This window comes from Ylistrum balloti, unplaced genomic scaffold, assembly GCF_031769215.1.
Source record: "Ylistrum balloti isolate Yb309-2 unplaced genomic scaffold, AGI_CSIRO_Ybal_v1 Utg371632, whole genome shotgun sequence".
Lineage (NCBI taxonomy): Eukaryota > Metazoa > Mollusca > Bivalvia > Pectinida > Pectinidae > Ylistrum > Ylistrum balloti.
This window is the reverse complement of record NW_026782831.1, coordinates 70,580-78,827: the sequence shown is the minus strand read 5'-3', so window position 1 is coordinate 78,827 and position 8,248 is coordinate 70,580.

The window sequence follows — 8,248 nt, the reverse complement described above, 5'->3', positions numbered from 1 at the left end:
CTATAAAGGTCGCCTCTATACAACAACACAAATATCTGTCTATAAAGGTCGCCTCTATACAACAACACAAATATCTGTCTATAAAGGTCGCCTCTATACAACAACACAAATATCTGTCTATAAAGGTCGCCTCTATACAACAACACAAATATCTGTCTATAAAGGTCGCCTCTATACAACAACACAAATATCTGTCTATAAAGGTCGCCTCTATACAACAACACAAATATCTGTCTATAAAGGTCGCCTCTATACAACAACACAAATATCTGTCTATAAAGGTCGCCTCTATACAACAACACAAATCTCTGTCTATAAAGGTCGCCTCTATACAACAACACAAATCTCTGTCTATAAAGGTCGCCTCTATACAACAAACACAAATATCCGTCTATAAAGGTCGCCTCTATACAACAACACAAATCTCTGTCTATAAAGGTCGCCTCTATACAACAACACAAATCTCTGTCTATAAAGGTCGCCTCTATACAACAACACAAATCTCTGTCTATAAAGGTCGCCTCTATACAACAACACAAATCTCTGTCTATAAAGGTCGCCTCTATACAACAACACAAATCTCTGTCTATAAAGGTCGCCTCTATACAACACAATACAACACAAATATCTGTCTATAAAGGTCGCCTCTATACAACAACACAAATATCTGTCTATAAAGGTCGCCTCTATACAACAACACAAATATCTGTCTATAAAGGTCGCCTCTATACAACAACACAAATATCTGTCTATAAAGGTCGCCTCTATACAACAACACAAATATCTGTCTATAAAGGTCGCCTCTATACAACAACACAAATATCTGTCTATAAAGGTCGCCTCTATACAACAACACAAATATCTGTCTATAAAGGTCGCCTCTATACAACAACACAAATATCTGTCTATAAAGGTCGCCTCTATACAACAACACAAATATCTGTCTATAAAGGTCGCCTCTATACAACAACACAAATATCTGTCTATAAAGGTCGCCTCTATACAACAACACAAATATCTGTCTATAAAGGTCGCCTCTATACAACAACACAAATATCTGTCTATAAAGGTCGCCTCTATACAACAACACAAATATCTGTCTATAAAGGTCGCCTCTATACACAACACAAATATCTGTCTATAAAGGTCGCCTCTATACAACAACACAAATATCTGTCTATAAAGGTCGCCTCTATACAACAACACAAATATCTGTCTATAAAGGTCGCCTCTATACAACAACACAAATATCTGTCTATAAAGGTCGCCTCTATACAACAACACAAATCTCTATAAAGGTCGCCTCTATACAACAACACAAATATCTGTCTATAAAGGTCGCCTCTATACAACAACACAAATATCTGTCTATAAAGGTTATCTCTATATGATAACTGACATACCTTCATACAAAAGTCATATCAATATAAGAACACAAATATCTGTCAATAAAGGTCATTTGTTTATAAAAAATACCTGTATATAAAGGTCATCTCTATATAATAACACAAATTCCTATCTATAACGAAAAATCGTTTCGGTTCTAAAGAGTAAATACTCAGAGATCCGCTCATCCTCAGAGATCCGCACATCGTCAGAAGTCCGCACATCGTCAGACGTCTGCACATCGTCAGACGTCCGCTCATCGTCAGAGATTCGCATATCGTCAGAGGTCCGCTCATCGTCAGAGGTCCGCACATCGTCAGAGATCCGCACATCGTCAGAGATCCGCTCATCGTCAGAGATTCGCACATCGTCAGAGGTCCGCTCATCGTCAGAGGTCCGCACATCGTCAGAGGTCCGCACATCGTCAGAGATCCGCACATCGTCGGAGATCCGCACATCGTCGGAGGTCCGCACATCGTCGGAGGTCTGCACATCGTCAGAGGTCCGCACATCGTTCGCTTATCGTGAAAGATATACATTTGTAGTAAAACATATACCCGTCGTCAAAAATTCGTTCACTGTTAAAGAATCGCTCACATTCAGAGATCTGATCATCGTTTACGATCTGCTCATCGTAAAACGTACGCACAGCGTCAATAATAGGTTCATCGCGCAAAATCAGCCCATTCATAGTGTTTCTGCCTTGTCGAGTTTATTTATACGGATCGATTGGAAATCAAGGACACCGCAGATCATCAGTTTATCTCGACCTTTTCCTACATCTAAACCAATAACCTTCCTCCAAGCTGTATGATAAATGTGAAGATTTCAATTTCACTACTGTGAATTTCCCACTTCTGAATAACAACATTCCAGCATTCTCAAAGTATGGTGTTCTTATATATCACACTTTTTTGTGCAAGATGTCGGCAACTGACAAAAAACAGGAATTCGAGAGATGCAGATTGGTGAAGGCTATATTCAAGTTTTATGGTCGCCATAAAGATATTGGTAAATATCCTATTTACTTAACTTGACATGTGTGATTCTGGTGGCTTAATTCTACTTTTTTTTATGTGGTAACGTTACGTTATTTACTTGGATTAACCACGATTTAAATGAGTGGACCAAGATTTGCATGGTAGGTGTCAATGATGCAGTAAACTGCTACCTGTCATGAACATCTAGACTTATTCTCCATGTACTTTCGCAGGAATATTCGTGTAAAGCTTTCGTTTGTTCTCATTTTCTCTCAGTTTCATACAATATGAGTTTGAGTTAATATTCTGTTGACATATTGGTATATTCTTTGTTATTTTTATAACCGCAGATCTGTGTGAATTCAGTTGAATATAATCGAGTTGATTTGTGAAGCATGGCAACCACGATCTCTAAAATTGGTGATGAACATCACTAGCAATTTTTCCTTTCTTGTCTTTCGTATGTGTGAATGTATTATCCCTTTTCCTTAAGTTTGACTGCTTGTTCTACCACCTTGTAATTAGAATGCCTATTTGCAAGATGAAAAGATATATATCTTGTGTGAAATATGACCAGGATGCTCAGATTATCGACTTCGATGATCGATTCTTCCATCGTCAAAGGGAATATGTTCAGCCATTAGTGTCTAAAATAACACTGTGTAAGGGTTTACTTACGTGGATTTTAGAATCCAGGTTTTTTTTTTTTTTTTTCTTTCTTTTTTTTTTAGAAAAAACCCAGATGTATCAGGAATCACATTACTCAATTATCCAAATATCCAATTTTTTCGATATTAGACAGGTACAGTTTTTAGAAATCTGCAAGCTTTCGTTTCCAAACCATTGATTCGACATTTACACTAAAAGATATGAACTCCTTGATCAAACATCGATGATATGGATACCGATAGTTTTGAAAGCGACAATTATGCAACTGTTTTGAACATTTTGGAATTTTTAGTCTAGAAATACAGTTGTCGGATAAAACTTTTAAACTGTCTGTTCTCAGTTGAAAATTGAAATCGCTCAGATTCAAGACATGATGAAAACAGATCTGCAATTGGAAAAAACTGATTTATCAAATAAACGGACGTATTTTGCAGATCCAGCACCTGAAACCGAAGGAATACAAAACTCTCCAGCTGAGTTAATTTTCTCGACAAACACCACATCAAACTTGTCCTGGCTGTTGGCTTCCCTTGTACTTTAAAGAATTCGATTACCATCACTACCATCGATTACCATATCTAATTAGTCTTTGATATTATTATTTCTACGGACAGCAAAATGAAGTAGAAAATCGACAATCCTGTACATAATCTGTATGGCACGCAAAAAAAGTGTGAAGATATTAGCTTTGTGAAACATTTCGTGTAATTGCTGGCTACGAATTTAATGGAAAACAGAATCATTCAAAATGGATACCAAATGGGAATCATTACTTGTGAATGTGTTGTTCATAAAACTGGACAAAACGTCCTGAAATGCGGATGCTGTGACCACACACCAACGGCAGAATTGACTTCGTGGAAAATTAAGAAAAAACGAGATGAAAATTTCCTTTTTTATTCGTTGAAGTTAATTTGGAAATCTCTAAGGACAGAATTACATGTCGCCGTTACAAGCCAACAAACTGAAAGTGTGTAATCTTTCAATTGAGACCATTGGCAACTGTGAGTGATACTAAGTGCGACACTGAAGAACCAAAATAAATCAACATCGTGTCAAAATTGACGAATATGTTCCCGGAAGCAGAAACAGGATATTTTATATAAATTATACATTGTTTTCCAAGTCTTTCTCGTCTTTGGTGGTAAAATCTTTCAACATACTATTAGCATACCTATGGGAACTCACTGTGCCCCTCTGATGGCTGACTTTTTCTGTCATACGAGGATGAATCTATCGCAGAGCTTATCAAAAGAGGCCACAAAGACCTAGTAAAGTCTCTCAATTTCACTTTCGGATATATCGGTGACACCTTGTCTTTAAATAATATGGAATTTATTGACCACGTCCGTCGTATATATCTATCAGAACTTGAAATCAAAGACACGACAGACACTTCTACAACAGCTGTTGAGCTCGATATTTTTCCTATAACGAAACCAACATGGATAGCTTTCTGCATATCTTTTCGATTTCATGTTCCTTACTTTGAATTTTTCATTTCTTGACAGAAGCACCCCTGCATTACCAATCTATGGTGTTTACATGTCTCAGTTTCTTCGATATTGAAGAGACTGTTCCAGTTATCATGATTTCGCGCAAGAAGTCGGCAACTGACGGACAAAGTCGTAACAAAAGGGTTCAAAAGATGCTGGTTGATGAATATTATGGTCGCCATAGAGATCTCATTGAGAATCATGAAGCTGGACGTATTTGATGCCCGTTAGTTTGCCCGTAGGTTCCGTTGTTGCAAACCTTCTTGTCATTTTAGGACGTGCCATTATTTAATTGGATTTACCAAGATTAAAATGACAGGTGTCGTCGATGAAGAAAAAGATGTTTGCTCTTATGGAACACCTGGTCTTATTTTCCTTGTATTTTTTCAGGAGTCTCTGTATAAATCATTTTTCTCCTATTTTATTGAATTGATTTTGGATTATGACTATCGTGCTATGTTGGTATTTGTTTTAATGGAAACTTGGTATGCAGGTTAAGGCAAACCTTTGGGACTATATGCTTATTACTTGCAAATACCACCTGCAATCTTAAAGAGTGTATAAAAACCACACAAATTAATAGCACCAAGAATTAGATACAGTAGAACCAAATAATACATTAACTAGCATTATACATTTCACTCTCCCTCGTCCTTCTAGGAATCGCAAGTGATACTAAGGTTTTGAATTTTTAAATCAAGGAAGGGTTAAGGAAAATAAAAAAAAATATTTGTGTAGAAATGTTAAGATTTATATGTATAGCTGCATTTGCCCGATAATTCAATTAGTTTCGTATTTTTATACAAGAAAAAGATACAACCTATGAAATCGACCTTGGATTAAGATATGACGGATTTATGGACGATTCCTTGAAACCATAAGGGATCAATAAAATGTGAGTATCTAATAGTAAAATACGTAGGTCCACTTACTCCAAGACCTTGTCGTTTGAACCCTAATGTCAGCTGAGCTTGTATGTCTCGTTATAATACAATATTACCCATTATAACCCATTATCGTTTTTGAAAGTACCGAACATGTTATCAAGGCTTTGACAGACCGACTGTTTTTATCCCCATCGTAACTTAATTCTGACTGGTATATCCTATTGATTGTTACACTTAATTGCAGTAATTAGGGAAATATATGATGTGTTGTTTTGCAAATGAAAATCATAAGGAGTTAATTCACATTAAGACTGTCGATAGATGTCGTTCCCAATGGTTGTGAGATTTGTAGTGAAAATGAAAGCAAAAATATTTTTGCTGTATCCAATTTTATTAATAGTTTGAACAGATTGTGTAATCATTAATTAATTCACTCCAAACTCGAAATTACAAGTTTAAAATCTAAAAGATATTTAATAGACAATTGAAGAAGTACCATTTTCAGGATTCACTTGGTGATGCAATATTGTGTCAGTTAAACAACTTTCAAAGTGAAAGTTAATTGTCAGAATTTCTGCTACAGGGTGAGAGTGAACTGTAGGAATGTCTGATACAGTGTGAGAGTGAACTGTAGGAATGTCTGATACAGTGTGAGAGTGAACTGTAGGAATGTGTGATACAGTGTGAGAGTGAACTGTAGGAATGTGTGATACAGTGTGAGAGTGACTTGTAGGAATGTGTGATACAGTGTGAGAGTGACTTGTAGGAATGTGATACTTGTAGGAATGTCTGATACAGTGTGAGAGTGACTTGTAGGAATGTCTGATACAGTGTGAGAGTGACTTGTAGGAATGTCTGATACAGTGTGAGAGTGACTTGTAGGAATGTCTGATACAGTGTGAGAGTGAACTGTAGGAATGTCTGATACAGTGTGAGAGTGAACTGTAGGAATGTCTGATACAGTGTGAGAGTGAATTGTAGGAATGTCTGATACAGTGTGAGAGTGAACTGTAGGAATGTGAGAGTGACTGATACAGTGTGAGAGTGAACTTGTAGGAATGTGTGATACAAGAGTGTGAGAGTGAACTGTGAGGAATGTGTGATACAGTGTGAGAGTGAACTGTAGGAATGTGTGATACAGTGTGAGTGTGAGTGAAGTGTGAGAGTGAACTGTAGGAATGTCTGATACAGTGTGAGAGTGACTTGTAGGAATGTCTGATACAGTGTGAGAGTGAACTGTAGGAATGTCTGCTACAGGGTGAGAGTGAACTGTAGGAATGTCTGCTACAGTGTGAAAGTGAACTGTGAGAATGTGTGATACAGTGTGAGAGTGAACTGTAGGAATGTGTGATACAGTGTGAGAGTGAACTGTAGGAATGTGTGATACAGTGTGAGAGTGAATTGTAGGAATGTCTGATACAGTGTGAGAGTGAACTGTAGGAATGTCTGATACAGTGTGAGAGTGAACTGTAGGAATGTCTGATACAGTGTGAGAGTGAATTGTAGGAATGTGTGATACAGTGTGAGAGTGAACTGTAGGAATGTCTGATACAGTGTGAGAGTGAATTGTAGGAATGTGTGATACAGTGTGAGAGTGAACTGTAGGAATGTCTGATACAGTGTGAGAGTGAACTGTAGGAATGTCTGATACAGTGTGAGAGTGAGGAATGTCTGATACAGTGTGAGAGTGAATTGTAGGAATGTGTGATACAATGTGAGAGTGAACTGTAGGAATGTGTGATACAGTGTGAGAGTGAACTGTAGGAATGTGTGATACAGTGTGAGAGTGAACTGTAGGAATGTCTGATACAGTGTGAGAGTGAACTGTAGGAATGTCTGATACAGTGTGAGAGTGAACTGTAGGAATGTCTGATACAGTGTGAGAGTGAACTGTGAGAATGTCTGATACAGTGTGAGAGTGAACTGTAGGAATGTGTGATACAGTGTGAGAGTGAACTGTAGGAATGTGTGATACAGTGTGAGAGTGAACTGTAGGAATGTCTGATACAGTGTGAGAGTGAACTGTAGGAATGTCTGATACAGTGTGAGAGTGACTTGTAGGAATGTCTGATACAGTGTGAGAGTGAACTGTAGGAATGTGTGATACAGTGTGAGAGTGAACTGTAGGAATGTGTGATACAGTGTGAGAGTGAACTGTAGGAATGTCTGATACAGTGTGAGAGTGAACTGTAGGAATGTCTGATACAGTGTGAGAGTGAACTGTAGGAATGTCTGATACAGTGTGAGAGTGAACTGTAGGAATGTGTGATACAGTGTGAGAGTGACTTGTAGGAATGTGTGATACAGTGTGAGAGTGACTTGTAGGAATGTCTGATACAGTGTGAGAGTGACTTGTAGGAATGTCTGATACAGTGTGAGAGTGAACTGTAGGAATGTCTGATACAGTGTGAGAGTGAACTGTAGGAATGTGTGATACAGTGTGAGAGTGAACTGTAGGAATGTGTGATACAGTGTGAGAGTGAACTGTGAGAATGTCTGATACAGTGTGAGAGTGAATTGTGGGAATGTGTGATACAGTGTGAGAGTGAACTGTAGGAATGTGTGATACAGTGTGAGAGTGAACTGTAGGAATGTCTGATACAGTGTGAGAGTGAACTGTAGGAATGTGTGATGCAGAATGCAGGTTTGTTGATAATAATAAGCATATTTGACATTTAAAGTTTGGTTACTACCCTCTCGAAAGAAACCCGTCTCTGTATTTACTGGAAAAGATGTTGAAAAATTATTTTTCGGCAAAGTTTGTTATTAGTACGGTAACATTACCAATGATACAAATATCTACCAAATCTGGTGAATCTTGCTGTCAGTT